The sequence below is a fragment of the Acinonyx jubatus genome, chromosome A2 (assembly GCF_027475565.1).
Source record: "Acinonyx jubatus isolate Ajub_Pintada_27869175 chromosome A2, VMU_Ajub_asm_v1.0, whole genome shotgun sequence".
Lineage (NCBI taxonomy): Eukaryota > Metazoa > Chordata > Mammalia > Carnivora > Felidae > Acinonyx > Acinonyx jubatus.
In genome coordinates, this window is record NC_069383.1 from 91254857 (window position 1) to 91268732 (window position 13876).

At 41.7% G+C, this 13876-nt stretch overlaps 1 protein-coding gene across 17 annotated transcripts in view; it reads right to left on the reverse strand.

The window, feature by feature from the left end:
* The window catches only part of NRCAM (neuronal cell adhesion molecule), a 283687-nt gene that overhangs the window by 159309 nt on the left and 110502 nt on the right, over positions 1 to 13876 (reverse strand). Inside the window, exon 1 of one of the 17 annotated variants that reach the window (XM_053218632.1) lies at positions 3076 to 3540. The exons of the other annotated variants lie outside the window; for them this stretch is intronic. The gene's annotated coding sequence lies outside the window, so the exon portion shown is untranslated. Of the gene's footprint in view, positions 1 to 3075; positions 3541 to 13876 lie in introns of those variants that run through there. 17 annotated transcript variants of the gene reach the window in all.

Below are 13876 nucleotides of genomic sequence, written 5' to 3' on the forward strand. Positions count from 1 at the left end.
CCTGCTTTGTTTTTCCCTGAAGCACTAATCACCACCCAACATATTATATATTTTACTAATTTATTTTATTTGTTGTCCAATGCACTAGGACCTATGCTTCATGAGGACAGGGATCTTGTCTGCTTTGTTCATGCAATACACCCTGTGCCTAGACCAACGCCTAACACACAGAGGTCATCCGTAAACATATCCCTTAAATGAACTCCGCAGAGCGATCAGATTATAGGGTTAACTTTAGATGTCATGGTCAAAGATCAGTTTTGGCTAGCACACGCATAGAAAGTAGTTCTGGAAAAATCCACAAGACTGATAACAGCATTTACCTTGAGGGGGAGAAATTTACATATGACTTCACAGCTGTATGTACCAGTCATATCTTTAGATCATTGGAATATTTTTCTCACTCAGAGATGTCTGGGTGATGTGAATTATGAGTCCTGGGAAATGTTGGTTTTTTTTTTTTTATCATCTTCAATAGTAAAAACAAAAGCCTAATAAATAGCCACTTAAAAATAGTTAAGCACATACATGTGTAAAAATCTGCACACAAACACATGCAATGTGTTGAATGAAGTATGCAAAATTAACACAAAAAGATAATACAGCTAGTAACTCTTCTCCTTTTTTTAAAATGTTTATTTTTGAGAGAGAGAGCAGGAGAGGGGCGGGGGGCAGGGACAGAGGGTCTGAAGCAGGCTCTGTGCTGACAGTGGCGAGCCCAGTGTGGGGCTCAAACTCATGAACCGTGAGATCATGACCTGCGTCGAAGTCGGATGCTTCAACTGACTGAGCCACCCTGGCGCCCCAACTTTTCTACTTTTTGAGTGCTCAAAGATCTCATACCCAACAGGATGAACAGATCTGACTTGAGTAGTATGTTGGTACCAAAGACACCCGTAGCTAACAAATACTTCCCCATAAGAGAGACACTCGGAACCCTGAAGGAGGCAGAAAAGAGTGTCTCCTCACAACATTACACCAAAGATATGGTACCAAGTATTTCGGTTGGGTCCAAGGCTTGAAAAGCATTTCAGTTTTCCTTTGAGGTTCATGGCCAAGCTATCATTATAGACTACAGTCTCCACAATGAGATTTCCTGAGAAAAATAAAAGAAACCCTGAAAACCAGAGTAACAGTCAGGAACGTCCCAGAGAAGTGAGCTGGCAAAGCAGGAGAGTTCAGCTTCAAGATCACAGTTATTTACAGAGTCAGAAGATCCAGAACAGAAACAAGGCAGTCATGACCAGTGAATGCGACTCAGCAGCAGAAATCGATGTTAGTCTCTCTCTCCTGCAGGTCATGCGCGAGAATGGGGCCATCTGTTATAGAAAGGGAAGATTTACAGAGTTGATAGTTCATTTTCTGGAAATGAGATGTAAATATCAAGTCTGGGAAAGGTGCCCTACAGTCCCATTGGGTAACAAACAGTGGCCCGTGGTGACCAAGCATGGTGAAGTTCTCAGAGGGAACCAGGGACAGGGAAAGAAGCAAAAAAGGGATGGAGACTTGTTTTGAGGGAAAGAAAGGAGGGACGCATGAGCTCCATGAGTCATGTTCCCTATCCCACAGTTCTTTTAAGGATCATTCAGTTATTTGGGGTCTTTTCTCTCTTTTCTCTCACTCTCTTGATTACTCCCCCTTCCAGCCAAGGGCTTTGATTTTACTTTTAATCTACCTAACACCAGCTGTTACCAGAGCCTTCTTAGTAAAAGGGCTTAGCTCAAACAGCCTGATCATTAGAGCAAACAGCAAGTACACGGAGCCTACGCAGCGTTTTGGAAAGAGCAACTGGTCCGAATGCCTGCGTCAGACCCCAGCTCACGTTCCTAGCTCGAGAGCCAGGGTCACACTGCTGAAGTGCACTCTTCTTCAAAAGGGGGTAATAAGACTTGTCCTTTCCACAGAAGATTCTTAAGAGGATCAAACTAGACCATGCAGACTGAAAAGCACTGCATATAAACGTACAAGTTATTTCGATGGTGATGGTTATGCTCTTTCGCAGCACAGGGAAAACTGTCCTAGGAAAATAGAAGAATGTCTTTCGGTACATTTGCTCTGGGTCCAGCTGTAATAAAAGTCAGACCATGGGTATTCCGAGGTGTGCTTTTAGGGATGCAAAACTTTGCTGCATTAGTATAACCACATGGTGTTTAATTTCATGAGGTTCAAAGAAACTGAGTGACGCTGAATATAATCTCACAGGTGGTCTTTGAAGATATTTCATGAGCTAAAGCTAACAAATCCAATTATGGCATTTGGCATTAAAAAAAAAAAAAAAGTGCTGCCCCTAATCCAGCTTTCCTTATCCTCTTGACCACTAAACTCTCCAGAATGCAGAATGAATACAGAAAACTTGGGGGAATCTTTCAACCTAGTGCAGAAAGAATGAAAATAGAATCTTCTTGTAAATCAAAAAGGCACGTTGATAAACCTTACGCCACACTGGAAATGAGCATTGCAGGAAGCACTGCATTACAGTATGAAAGAAACAAAACAAAAAAAAACAAAACAAAACAGGAGGGCAGTAGCTAAGGGTGAGTATGCCCTGGCTGGAAAATTGTCTTCAGGTAGTATAAAAATGGCCCATGAGACCCCTAAGAACAAACATCTCTACACAGAATGACAAATTATATTGAAATCACATGTCAAGACACCCTGCTGCTATATACCCTTACAACAAACATAAGCTCACTAAGCTTTTATTTTTCTTTAAACTGTGTTCACATTTGCTACTGAAAATACTTGAACTAAATCTGCCGGGCACCGCCCCGCCCGAGTCCCTCTTCTAAGGGTTTAACAAGCTACGTGAAAGATACTGATTTTTGATACAAACTCCACTAACCAGATCAGCACGCTAAATCAGACCAAATCAATGAACAGACAACAGAAAGCTTCGGACAAGCCCTTACGGTTGGAATACAAGTCTAATCTTGGCTTCAGTTTCAAACAAATCATTAACACGATACCTGGGAGGGGAATCAAAAATCAGTGGGTCCCAGGAAGCACACATCCCTTCCCTTCACACAGAAACAAGCACAGGCATTACCTTTCGAACCAAGTTCTCCTACTGCTTACCATTTCGCACCTGGAGCAAATGGAAAATCTTACACAAAGTGCCCATCACGCACATTTCTGCATGTAAAACACTGGTGACCGAAATCCGCTGTGTCCGGACCATGTGCAGTAAAATGTTAAAAGTCCTCTCGACAGCCAATTCAAAGCTGCTCAGACCTCCGGGGCCTCCCAGGGTGATCAGCCGGGCTTTGTGGCAATACAATGGGGGTTAAACATTTCCTCGTATCCACTTAGAAGCAAGAAAAATCTGTTTAGTTGCTCACAACTGTTTAGCAAAATACACGCTAGCTTAGGTCTGGCGATGCTGTTTTAAGAAAGTAACTGCCGTATTTCCACCTATGGGGAGAAGATGTAAGGTGTTATATAATTTCTTCTTTATTTTTAGCCTAGTATAACTTGAAATGACATTTTTGACTTCCTATCTGGTTGCTGTTTTAAATATTCTTTCTGTACAGGACACAGTGATTGCTTCGGACCGGTTTGCTTAGTTTAGCATCAGAACCTACTTCACACACATGTATAACCTGCCATCCGCAGGACTCAACAACCGTCACTTCTGCCTTTTTTCCTTTTATGGTGGCCTTGAAACTCTATTTGCTTTAAGTTTACTGTGAGATCTTACAAAAATAAATATTGCAGCTGTTTTTGTTTCTTTCCCCTATTTCTTCCTCAATTGTATTCCTCTTTCAGGCCTCTCTGCTACCCATTATCATTAGTACTTTACCTATCCAAGCTGGAAAAACTTTGAAATGTTGGTTACGACTATTCTTGTAAGCTAGGTGTTATTGACACATAAGTACATACAGACAAATAGTAAATAGTGAGCGGGTATTTTCATTACAGTTCTAAATATGCCAGAGTTATATTGTAGGCTAAGAAGACCCAAAGAAAGTAGTGTGAGATGTTCTAAAGCGTACTAGATATATAAGAGGACCTCATCGTGGGGTTGCCGCAAATCTTTAAGCCAACCTGTTTTTGCTTGAATTTCTAGTGTTTATTTTTCAAGCTTTAAGGTTCTTTGGAAAAACTTCAAGAGAAGTAGGTTTATAAGTCATTCGCTGGCTACGACGCAAGTTTAGAAAACGTCCATTTAGCATATTTTCAGTTAAAGGTCCTCGCTTCCTAAGAACAAACCTAAAAATCTGTTCCCCGCTTATTACAATGACTGGCGTGAACAATGGGTGGCTATATTTCTTCGGAGCTCTTTTCAGCACTTCGTAAGACCTGGTGGGAATAATGCCTTTCCTCACAAAAGCAGAACCAACATGTAACACAATCTCCTTCAAAGCGTATTGTCAGGAGTTCAACAATAACCACGGCCACGTGACCTTCAAAACCCAAGCGAGTAGAGACATCAGAGAATCCTGACGGGGTCCTATCTCTGCACATCTGCTTCTGCTTAAAATGTCCTGATTAGTTTTGAATTGTGTTCATAAAAGCTTTAAAAATAGGAAATAATTTTCCGGTTTTTTGTTTGTTTGTTTGCTCTTTTAAAAGATGGAGCAAGCAGAGGCAGGGAAGCCTCTAGAGTTATTTCCTCCCAATTACCTACCTGCTGCTCTGTATGCGTTACTGGTGGTACCCGCTCATCAGGAACAAGATAACCAGATGCTTCACCAACCAATAGGGCACCCACTGCTGGTAGCAGAAACCAGGCTGGAGACCAGGATTTAGATTTGTTATACCTTTTGGTATTCCCCAATCATTTCTTTGGAGTGCCTCTTAAAAATTTAAACATTCCCCCTGGAAAGGAGAATGTGCCTGTGTCTCTCTATTAATATGCTAACGTAACCTTTTCTCTTCCCAGTTAGTTATTCCCACTGATATATAAAAAACAAAACACAAAAACAAAAAAACAGGCTCAAGCAGCAATCTGAAAGAAGGTTGTATTTTGGAGAAGAGTGTGAGGACTACTTAAAAGGGGGCTTTAAACTGCGATTGTGCTCCTCACGGTCCGGGGCTGAATGGAGGAGAGAGGAGTCTAATTATGCAGCTTGACTGACCGAGCCTAATCAGAATTATTTCGGCACACTGCATCACGCCAGCCTCAGACCCATTAAACGCTAAATGCTGCTGCCTGCCCACTTCTCCCTCTGTCTCCCACTGTGACCTGCTACTCTTCACCAGTGGCGACTCAGTGGGCCACTCGGAACAGCTTTCGGGAAATGGAGGCATGGGGTTTAACAGGCTCCTCAAAAATCCACCAGCAAATCTGTCCTGTCACGATAGGAATGGGTGCAGTTCCACTTCACAACAGCACCGCCGAGACGGCTTCCACCGTGCTGTATTTTTCTCTGCGGAAACGCTGAAGCCGACAGCTGTTGCTCCTTCCGCAAGACCAGCTCGGTCTTCAGAAATCGAATTCGGGATATTTCATTTTCCACTCCTCAGGCTATTAACTCCTGCCACCCTGCTTAGCAAACATGTAGTTCCCATCATGGGGACCAGGTGAGGTGACTTATAGCACCAAAGGACGTCTTCTGCTTTCTGCTCCCCTAATTCAATCTCCCACGTCGTCCAGATTTATCCACTACTGGCATGTAACTGCCTTTCTACATGCTATGACTTATTACCCATTTTAAGTATATAAAAATGCTTAGATGTGAGTTTTTTAAAAAAAAAAGCTTATTTATTTATTTTGAGAGAGAGAGAGAGAGAGAGGCAGAGAGAGAAGGAGGAGAGAGAGGGGAAGAGAATCCAAGGAAGGCTCCTCACTGCCAGTGCAGGGCCTAATGCAGGGCTCGAGCCCACGTGAGATACATGAGATACGTGAGATACGTGAGATCATGACCTGAGCCTAAATCAAGAGTCGGGACACTTAACTGACTGAGCCACCCAGGAGCCCCTAGATGTGCTTTTTTTTTAATTTTTTTTTAAACATTTATTTATTTTTGAGGCGGAGAGAGACAGAGCATGAATGGGGGAGGGTCAGAGAGAGGGAGACACAGCATCCGAAACAGGCTCCAGGCTCTGAGCGGTCAGCACAGAGCCCCACGCGGGGCTCGAACTCACGGACCGCGAGATCATGACCTGAGCCGAAGTCGGACGCTCAACCAACTGAGCCACCCAGGAGCCCCTAGATGTGCTTTTTAAAAGATATACCTCTTCATTTAAACCTAAATCATGTATCTAACTTTTGATCGGAATAGATGCAATTGGAAATTTTCCGTCTTTAAAAATTACTTTTTATACTTTATACTGTAAAAGTTACAGATTTTATACTTCTAAATATCATAATGTGTGTGTAGACGCATTATGAATATACATGATGCTATGCATTTGCACATGCAATAAATATGAATGTGTATATGCATATATGAAATAAACATGTTTATGAAATATATGTCTGCATATATGTGAACTAAAACATACCTAAATCCTCAAAAAAAATATGTATGATGCATATTCAACCTCAGTCCCTCAGTCTCCTCATCTGTAAAATGAAGATAATATAGCACCTTCTTCGCAGAGCTGCTGAGAGGATTAAATGAGTTAATGTTTTTTTTTTTTAATTTTCTCTTTTTGAACGTTTATTTATTTTTGGGACAGAGAGAGACAGAGCATAAACGGGGGAGGGGCAGAGAGAGAGGGAGACACAGAATCGGAAACAGGCTCCAGGCTCTGAGCCATCAGCCCAGAGCCTGACGCGGGGCTCGAACTCCCGGACCACGAGATCGTGACCTGGCTGAAGTCGGACGCTTAACCGACTGCGCCACCCAGGCGCCCCAATGAGTTAATGTTTTTAAGTCCCTTAGAACAATGCCTGGCACATAGTAGATGCTGTATGCACGTGTGTGTATTAAATAACAATAAATCAGGTATCATCTATGAATGAGGAAATGAGCAAATGATTCAAGTGTTCTTCCAGAAGGCAAGAGTTGTACCCTGAAGTATTAGTTTACTTTTATGATCTTTGTTTTTGTCATTATTTAGCAGGCTTTTATATCTGACCAAGTTCACATGCAACACCAGCTTTCTGAAATATTTTGTAAGTTCTTTTCTTTTGAAAGATGCTTTTCTTTTGAATTCCTTTATAGGAACTAAAAAAAAAAAAAAAAAAAAAAAAAAAGAGGTCACTTAGCTGATTGAATGAGAAATAAAGAATCTTACTGAAGTAGCCTACGAACTGGGTGGGGAAAAAAATGAGTTAACCGAGTAATTCTTTCTCTCACTCTGAAATACTATGCCATACCCACATGGTCACAGGCATCACCGGGCATGTTTCTCAAGGATGTGGATCTGCAGAGTGGAGACAAGTTAAGTGCCACTGTCATTTGGTGAAAGTGTCATAAGAGCCATCTGTTTCTGTAAATACAGTACAGAGACCCAGGAATCCAACAGATAATTTGATGGCACAGCAGACTGGCATCCTAGTGCTTTTTTATAATTTGCTGATAGTCACAACGCCAAGATTCTAGAAAGGCATCACGAGGCTGAATTAAGGAGGGAGACTGAGAGAAAATGTTTTTGTGGCGAGTTGTGTACTTTTCGATATCTCAAGAGACCAGCCGACACTGCTTCTCTTTTTGAATCTGTGCACCATCAAAACCAACAAAACATTCATTAATTCTCACCTCGCACTTTGTCTTTCTTTCAATCCTCCTCTCCCTCTCACTCCTGACCCTTATTTTGAGTATGGACAGATTTTACAAGCCACCGCTTTTAAAAAGGAACTCTAGTATTATTACAATTAAGAACGATTCTGTAAGAAAAGAGTTTTTGCAAATGAAAGTGGTCAAAAACTCTGATACCTTTAACAAGAGTACTAAAATAACCAGAATTTCTCATACACTATATCCCGACAGTGCTTTCATATAGAGTTATGTTATGGTTATTCATATATGTGTCAAAATATGCATTTTATTTCAAATGTATAGCTTTTTATTTTTTAATGTTTATCTAATTTTAAGAGAGAGAGAGAGAGAGAGAAAAGGACAGAGTGCGGGTGGGGGAGGGGCAGAGAGCAAGGGGCAGAGAGCAAGAGAGACACAGAACATGGGCGGGCTCCAGGCTCTGAGCCGTTACCACCGAGCCTTACGCGGTGCTCGAACTCACGGACCATGAGCTGAAGCCTAACATTCAAGCGACTGAGCCACCCAGGCGCCCCTCAAATGTATATCTAATTGCACTGCATTTAAAGTCTTCTTAATTAGAATAGTCTTTATACACATGAAATCTATTGAACAATTCAAAGAATAGCAACGATGAAAGCATAACTGAAATTTGGAAGGATATAACAACAGGGATAGAAATGAGAACAGAAAAAAAAAAGGAGGTTGTAAGGAATAGGAAACGTATTAGGGTTCAAACTAAATAAAATTGCCTCTTTGTAGTTCACAAAAGTCAAATATCAGTAATTTCATATGATGGACCCTAACTACTTCCCTGGAACTTACCAGTTCCTGTAACATTCAAATTATTTAACAGAAATATAGTCAGGGTTCCCAGAGCAAGTAATTTCCATTTATAGGACCGGCTGTAAAACAAGACTCATCAACATTTTCTGGAAGTTTCAGTTGCTATAAGCAATGGCCTCTCCCCCTTTCCCCATCCCCTCACGGGCATTTGAGTATCAAAGTAATACCCTACCTCTTCTTAGTTATATATTTAGTAAACACACACACACACACACACAACACACACATACACACACACACGCACACCCCTAAATATACCTTTGTATAAGAATATACTGTATTGTAAGTTCATTTTTCAAAATGGCATTACTTCTGATATCTAAAACCTCATTTGAATAATGTAGAAGTAATTCATTCATAAAGATAACAGAGAAAGAGGTTTGATAATCCTACGCTAACAAAATTCACCAAAATCACCCCGGCTGAAAGAGATCTTTTTAATCACATATTTTCAAATCTTTTCTGAACTGTACAAGGCACCACCTCTTAGAAAAATTCTTAACGGATGCTCTCATTACTGCTGTTACAATGATGTTGGTGGGTTCATTCACAACCAGACTCCCTTAGATTTATTTTAGTCGTCCAAGCATTGGATGAGTCATGAACAAGTTTATGAATCCGTTGAAAGTTATGGAACCCTACCCCAAGAAAATTCAGAAATCCCTAAGTACCAATTGTTCGTGCAATAGGAAGTTTAAGAACCCAAGAGTCCCTAAAAGGTCAATGAAATTCTTTCAACGGCTTTTACCTTTTCTGCCACAATCCCTCCTATTCATCACTCATCTGTCTTTTTCTTAGACCACACTATAGGAAACACTAATAAAATTCTTCACAATCCCCCATCTCCAATATATAAGGGTTTCCTTACAGTTCTTGTCCAAAACATGTGGGTAATTTCAACAAAGTTGCAATCTTGAAATTTTAAATTTTTGAAGCTTATAAATATTTTTTGTAATACTAACAGGATTCAGAATTATAATTTCAAGGGAACACAAATTATCATCAGACACCAAGGATTTCTGAAAACTTTTTCTTAAACTAGGGCCACCTGGGTGGCTCAGTCAGTTAAGCATCTGACTTCAGCTCAGGTCATGATCTCACAGTTCGTGAGTTCCAGCCCCGCGTTGGGCTCTGTGCTGACAGCTCAGAGAGAGCCTGGAGCCTGCTTCAGATTCTCCCCCCTTCTCTCTCAAAAATAAATAAGCATTGAAAAAAATTGAAAAATTTTTTTCTTAAACTAAATGGAAGTGGAAACATCTTTATGGGTGTGCATCCCACATTTTAAAAAAAATTTTAACGTTTATTTATTATTGAGAAACAGAGAGACACAGAGCATGAGCAGGAGAAGAGCAGAGAGAGGGGGAGACAGAGAATCTGAAGCGGGCTCCAGGCTCTGAGCTGTCAGCACAGAGCCTGACGTGGGGCTCATACTCACAAACTGTGAGATCATGACCTGAGCCGAAGTCAGTCACTCAACCCACTGAGCCACCCAGGTGCCCCCCATATTATTTTTTAAATGGCAACATCGATATTTCCAGTGCGACCAGAAGTATATGTGGCAACCTTTATAGTGTTGCTGTACTGTAAATTCTCTTAACAATTTTTGGCCATTTTCAACAGATGTCAGACATGTTCATCTTCCCAAACACCAATGTATTACCCGAATGCTAGGAGACTTCCATGGTCTATAGAGTAAAATCCCTAGTTTGTTTTTCAACATTCTTTACAATCCAGCCCCTACCTGTGACTCCATGAGTCCGAAACACCCACAGGCCCTTCCATCTACACAGGCCTAGGGTCCAGCCCCCCACCCCCACCCCAGGCCAGGCTCGGTCCAGCTTTGCCCCTCTGTTGACTCTGTTTCCAAACACCACTCTTGGAATTTGTCCCTCACTCCCCTTCCTTTGTTTAAATCTCTCCCTTCCATCAACACCAAGATCAAATCCATTGGTCCCCACAACAATTTAACCGAGGGGCACAGTCGTATCAGAGAAGAGCCCCTCTGCCTTTAGACCTTATCATCTAGCCCTTCTCTTACATTTGCCACCTTGACTTTAGCTTTTGATAAAGGCCATTTTGTCTTCTTCCCATCTTGAGTCATAAGCTATTTTCTGTTAACTCTAACACCAAACACCATGCTTCGCACAGAGCAGTTACTTATTAACTGTTAGACAAGCCAGTGAATGTCTGAATATGGCTGTTTTCCTGCATCCGCTTCTGTATGTGAACTCGCACACAATGTGAGAAAAATATTCGTTAAATTCCAGTGGGACCGTCTTTGCCTCCTCACATATTGATTAGCGTGAATAATGAGGCCTTGGCTCCGACCCCTTCTTTCCCTGCCGCACCGCCTCCCCTGCCCCCCGCCCATTCCTCCTCACCTCCTGTCTTCCCTGTAACACCCGCTCCATCATTCCAGCATCTTCATTAAGACATTTGCCACTAGAACTTTCTTCTTCCTCAGTTATTCTGTCATGTCTCCATTTCCTTTTCAGCTCATTTATTCTATATAATCATAAAGGGGCACAGTGATAAAGAACTCTGGGGCCAGCCCGCCCTGGGTTCACACTCTGGCTCTGTCCCCTCACTCATTCATAACCTTACACCTTTGTGCCTCTTCTAAGTTCACTTTCTCCAGTTGTAAATGGCCCTAAGGGTAGCAGTCTACCTCGCGGAGTCTTGAGGAAACAATATTACAGTACACACAAAGCATTATCTTATTTATTAGCAAATGCTTAATAATGTTAACTTTTAATAGTCACTGTATAGCTCACCTGCCCATTTTATAAATTCTTTTAAAATGTTGTTACTTCCCCGAATCACGCTTATTTTCCTAATATTTATCATACAAATCCTCTCTACCTTATCTTTCCTTTATTTATTATTTAATAATTGAAAAAGGAAATAGAAAAAAGAAGTTTAATTAGTGAAAAAAAAAACAACCCAGCACCATGGAAATAATTTAACAAAATAGAAAAACAAAACTGGAAGCGATTTTGTTTACCTGGATCTCCTTTCTCTGGCACTCTCCATTAGCTTTATTCTTTCCAAGTTCATTGCATATCTATTATTTTATGTGTATGTGTGTGCATAAATATATCTATATCTATATACAGCTACAGGTAGCTATAGATGGTTCTGGATAAAAACGTATTTCGCCTTGAGTCCTTTTATTCACAACCATATCCGCAAATATAATGTATATTCTAGTTAGCCTTTCTAAAGCTGATGACCGTACACAAAGCCATCCTTTTTAAAGTAATGAAATATCCACAGAGAAATAGGAAACTGATGAGATGTTTGCCCATGTCTGGGAAAAAAACAGGATAAGAAAAGGTGATAGGGAGGGACAGAACCTGGCCTGCGCAGGAAAGAGAGCTTATCAGTACTGGGCTTTGTCATCTGTGATCAGCGTGGAAGGTGACAGGCATGAACAGATCACCATCCTGCTGAGATGAGAAATCTAACCTGAGGCATGACTGACACTGGTCAGCTGTGCCCATGAGTGGCTCACAGACACCTGAAAAAAGGCTTCCTACCAAACAGCAGACTCCTATTGGATTTCTTTCAATTATTTTAAAATAAAAATAAAACAGTATCTAGTAAGCAAGGAATGATAAAATGGGATGCCTCTGATATAGTTAATATTACATATAAGATGGGGAATGAGAAATAAGACCAATTAGAAATTGGGGGAATTTGATTATGGGGTCAGGATTCTGTAATAAAAGGTGGCGTTTACTGATTACTTTCTGATTTAACTTACTCTATTTGTTTTGAGTGACAGAGAGAGAGCGAGCACATGCACATGCAAGTGGGGAAGAAGGGCAGAAGGAGAGGGAGAGAGAGAATCTCAAGTAGCCTCAGCGTGGAGCCCAACATGGGGCTTGATTCCCCCAACTGTGAGATCACGACCTGAGCCGAAATCAAGAGTCAGACGCTCAACCCACTGAGCCACCCAAGTGCCCCTCTATTAACTCATCTAATCCTCACAATCACATGATGAGGTATTTCCTATTCCTGCCGTCATTTTACAGAAGAGGATGCTGAGAGTCAGAGAGGTTAAGTAGCTTGCTGAACATCACACAGCAAGGAAACTGGACTCTGTTTGTGGGCAAGCCTTCGTGTTGTGTGCGGCATGAACTCCTTCAGCCCACAGGTGTCATCGTGTCAGAATCTGAATTAAACCTCACGCTGACCACGCCATTCATCTCACAACTGGCTTTATGAGGCAATAAATGCTTCCACCAGTGACGTCTTTCCCTTCACAGGACAGGAGAGAGGAAGGAAGAGGAGAGGGGAGGAGATTCTGTTTGCTCCCTCATAATATGAAGAAAGCTGAAGACAAGAGAGTGGCGACCTCCCCCTTTCGATTCCTCACCTGGCCGGTTCGCGTCCCTTGAATCTGTTCCACCAGCCTTTTTTGTTCGGTTTTTGTTTTGTTTTTAAGTTTTCACTGCCGAGACAGGGGGCTGGCTGGCCGGCGGCCAAAAAAGGGAAAGTAATTTTGAGATTTAATTCTTTCGATTTCTCCTCCACCCTTCAGATGCGTCAAGTGCCCAGCTGCGTACCTCCCACAAAAGTCCCCATGGATGTCCCCCTAGAGCTCATTCCAGAGCGGTCATGAGCAAAATGTTCTTCAGTGGCTTTTGGATTTATTGCTTCCTCCAGCCACAGTACAGAAATCTAAGTATTGATATAAACGGGCTGTGCAGTGTCCCCCCACACGTCCTATTACATTCCTGGGAGAGATCACAGCTCACACATAGGTGATGCGTGACTCAACATCTCTCTTAATGGCCCGCCGGCTCCCTCCCTGGCTTAGCTCTTCTTCCTCCTTCCATTTTCCACAGGCAGCACAAGGGGCTACATTCGATGGGGATTAATACCAAGAACAAAAGCATGTTTTCAATGATCTACCTTGAAATCAAGACCCTCATTCTGAAAATGCCTCTCTCCCTTCTAGTTGATTTGAAATGACCTCGCACACAAAGGCAACCCTTAGACCCATTTTGTCGTGCTCCGTATGAATTGCTTGTGGCCCATGACCCCTGCTTCACTGCAATGATCTCTCTCTAGTTCAAGGTTTTGCTGACCTCATTTTCCATAGTTAATTACTCATATGTAAAAGGTTGTCTGATACCACCCAATTCATTTACATAACTGAGGCAGGCAATCCATGACGGGGAACCTTAAGCTTCTTCCTCCCTCCAAGTGCCCCTTCCCAGCTGTCTAATCCAATTTGAAGCTTTCTGTGGTAGAGCGTCTGTCTTTTGGTATGTTTGGATCCATCTGTATGTACTCAGAAGAAAGGATGCAGTGTTTACAAAAATACAATAACGAAAAGGACGGAAGGCTTGAAAAGGTGCAAACTAGAGAGATTA